This window comes from Myotis daubentonii, chromosome 3 (genome assembly GCF_963259705.1).
Source record: "Myotis daubentonii chromosome 3, mMyoDau2.1, whole genome shotgun sequence".
In the NCBI taxonomy this organism is placed as follows: Eukaryota; Metazoa; Chordata; class Mammalia; order Chiroptera; family Vespertilionidae; genus Myotis; species Myotis daubentonii.
Window position 1 is genome coordinate 109,687,568 of NC_081842.1, and position 3,960 is coordinate 109,691,527.

Sequence of the window (3,960 nt, forward strand, 5' to 3'; positions counted from 1 at the left end):
TTGAGCCTTTTTATCATATGTCTTTAACAAATAGGAAATTTGGATTTGTAAATAAGAGATCCAAAATAGGTTTTACTTCAGGACTATTTGCAAATGAGACATAATAGCAACAGCTGTTATTAAACAAACAAACCAAAAGATTTAAAGTTCATAGCTCACTGAGTTTGTGCCACAAATCAAGAGATCAACACACTAATAAATATATTAGCACTTGGTTCATTCTATAGTCAATTGTGGTTAGTAGTCAATACAGACATCAGCAGAATAATATCAGTTTTAGGAGAAAAAGCATATTATATCTTTAGAAACAAAAGGGGAAAACAAGTACTAAGAATACAATGCAACATAACAACATAATACAAAGTAGTTATACTCTTAAGAACTACATATAATTTACACTCAAACCACAATATATTATAAATATTAAGTCTTATTTAACAAATGTTGAATATTGCCATGTACCAGACATTAATTTAAGTGCTCAGAATATCAGGAGCACACAAAACAGATTCTAGGGAGACAGGCAAAAAACAATAGCCATAATAAATCACCAACTATAAAGTATGTTAGAAATTAATAAGTGCTAAAAATGTAATAAAGAGGGTCAAGGGGATTTGGATTGCATGGTTGAGGCTTGTGATTTTAAATATAGTTGTCATGGCAAGTCTCACTGAGAATGAGACATTTGAGCATCCTTGAAGGAGAGACAAATGTTCACTATGTGGCTGTCTTTGTGAGGAGTTTCACAGGCAAAGGTAATAGCTGGTGCACAGGGCCTAAGGCAACAGCATAAGTGGTGAGCTTGAGGAATAGGTAGAAGGCCAATGTGACTATAACAGAATGAGAAGGAAAGGAGGAGATGAAGTCATAGAAATACTAGAAGGTAGGTTCTTTAAGGACCTGTAAGTCGTTGTAAGTACTTAGCCATGTGTGATGGAAGAAATAGACATTAGAAGGTTTTGAACAGAGGGATAATAAGACCTGAGTTAAGTTTTAATAAAATCACTCAGAAATGTGTTAATACAATGTGGAATGAGGTTAGGCAAAGACAGAAGCAAGAGAGGGATTGTGGAAACTGAAATACTGGGGGAGCTATGAAGGAGGTAAAATTCTTTGATTCTAGATAAAGTTTAATATAGAGTAAATTAGAAGCCTGGTGCACGAAATTCATGCACTGGGGGGGGGATCCCTCAGCCTGGCCTGCACCCTCTCACAGTCCAGGACCCCTCAAGGGATGTCCCCCTGCCAGCTTAGGCCCGTTCAGGAAACAGGCCTAAGCTGACAGTTAGAAATACCTCTCGCAGTCCGAGACCTCTCGCTCCTTATAGCCCGCCTGCTCACTGCTCCTTACCACTCAGCTAGCTGCCCCTTAGAGCTGCCATGGAGGCAGGAGAGGCTCCCGCCACTGCCAATGTGTTCACCAGCCGTGAGCCCTATCTTTCTGTGTAGTTGTCTGTGGGCCAACTGCTCTCTTCCTTCTCACTTAGGGCAAGCAGCATGTGAGGGCAGAGTGCACTGTTGTGGAATGCAAAGGGCTGCCTGGAGCTGAGGGGAGGGCCCACGGAGTGAGAGGTGGACACAGAAGATGCTATCTCACCCAACTGTGGGGTGGGCTGGCTGGCCTTCATCTGCCTGACCCCACGCAAGGTGGGACCAAGCAGGGTGTCTGCTTCTCCATTCTCCATCCTTCCATCTGTGACACCTGTCACCCTTGCCAAGCCTCCCTCAAAGTGAGTTCAGCTTAATCACTGAGTGTAAAAGGGCACGGGGGCAGCAGGGTGCCTCCACTCCAGTGCCCCCTGATTCTCAGCAACAAGACCTGGTCGATAGGACCTGATCTCAGGACGATGACCACAGCTGCAGAACATAGATCTGTTTCAAGAAAAGTTGGAAATGCAGACTTTAGTATGAGCCCCTATTCCAAAAGGTGGAAGTTTATTCAAATTGTGGCAAAGACACCTTCAAGAGTAATATAAGTGGGTAAAGTCAGGGCCAAACCGGGCCATTTCCTCATCTAATCTCTCTGAGGCGCGTGGACAGAACCAAGTCTCAGCTCTTCGCAGGACACTTCCGGGGTTTTTTAAGCCTAAAGGACATTAGTTTGTCTCCATTCTTGTGCTTTGGGATTTTTTCATCCCAAAGATAAAAGGATACGTACATTGGGGCAATCCTCTTGAGATACAATATTCCAGTTGCACCCATGTGATGAGGACAGCACCCCTTAGAGGAAGAGAGCCGATAGATGGGGAGCAGGGAATTCTGAAAACCAAAGTAATGACAGAGATGCTAAGCCTTTCCTTCAAGTTTCAGACACCCCTCTTCAGGCAGCCTGAAGGCTGGGCATCTGTGGGACCTTTACCACTTGATGTCCTGGCAGGCTGCCCTGGGCCCTGCTAGATGGTGTGCAGGACCACCTGGACCCAGGGGGAGTCTAGTCTCCCTCACTCCAGCCACTCCTGGTACAACTCCTGCACATGGGCGCTGGTCTTGGGGGGTCACACCGGGATGGCAGCATAGATGCCTTCCATCTGCCACAGCAGAGCTCTGTCTGCACACCCATCATCTGCCTGGGCCTCACCCCTGCTGCTGAGGCATGCCTGGTGCAGGCCAGGACCTCCACAAAGTGGCAGGGGAACTTGCCCCTCTATAGTTTCAGGATAACTTCTGGATCTTCCGAAAGCCATAAGCAACCTCAAAGCTTAGCAGAACCTCTCTGTCCCTTTCAAGGGTGACCTCCTGGAAGTCTTTGTTCTTCAAGGTGCGGTAGGTGAGCACTCCCACATCCTCGTTGAACAGCTCTTTGGCCATGTGCCTGAAGATGTGTGCCAGGTACCCCTCAGAGCTGGCACCCTCGTGGAGCCTCACCTCCTTCTCCTTCATGTCTCCAAACAGAATGTCCACAGCGGCGTCATTCTAGGTAAGGTCATTTTGCTCCATTATCTGGACAATTTCACCTGAGATTAACATGCAGTCAGTGCCTTGGGAACTATGTAAAGCTGTGGGGACATCTTCTCAAAGGGCCTCCAGTTTCTTGTCATAACAGGGCCACAATGACATGAAAAATCTTGTCTGGGGACAGGTTCTGCCATCTGGTGAAGTAATCCTTCACCAGAGAGCCCATGATCTGCTGGGGAGACTTGGCCATTCAGAGGTGGGGGTGATGGGGTGACCCAGCACATGCTCTGCATATCGGTCCCAATTGGAGCAGGCAGAGGCCAGCATGGGTAACCAGGGCTCTTCCTCACGGTGCTGGCAGTACTGACACACAAAATCCTTCTGACTCTCCAGGATGCTGAAGCCCGAAGCTATCTTCATGTCAAAGACAGTGCACCCCAAGGCTTTTGAGGAAGCCGCAGAGCCTCTGGATGCATCAGTGACACTGAGGCTGAATTTAGCAGCAAAATAAGGCAGAGACTAAGGACACATGGACAGTGCTAGTGCTTTGTGCTGTGAGGTATCACATTTCTTAATAAGGTTCAGAACATGGAAAAAGTCCTTGGTGTTCTGTTGAGAAACTTGGATTCCTTCCTCTGTGGTCACACAACTGTCACACGCCAGGCAGTCACTCACTTGGCATTGGCCAACTTATGGAATTCTTTCTTCTCTCCGTTCTCCTGAGCCAGACTCCAGAAACGTTGACTGCGGCATTCTCTTGGTCATCGATTTTTGTTTTTTTACTACATTCCTTCTGTTTGCAGTAATCACACTTCATCTGGAGTGGGACGGGCGGGGGTTGGTTCAAGTGACCTGGAGGAAGCACAGGGAGAGAAGTCAGTCACTGCTAGTTGCCCCTGGCACTGCTGGCGGTATCCTTTCTTCCTTGTGGAGCATCTAGGCAGGGGAAGCGGCCACAGTGCCCAAGGCTGAGTTCCAGGTGGCCGGCAGTACTGTGGGATTGTGCCAGCAGCACTGGTCCATTGCTGCCTGGCCTGTCCTCTTCAGATTCAACCTGGAGGACTA

General features: G+C 47.4%; 1 pseudogene; it reads right to left on the minus strand.

The window, feature by feature from the left end:
• Window positions 1-2,393: 2,393 nt before the first annotated feature.
• Window positions 2,394-3,712, minus strand: LOC132231877 (nuclear prelamin A recognition factor-like; annotated as a pseudogene).
• Between the last annotated feature and the right edge of the window lie 248 nt (window positions 3,713-3,960).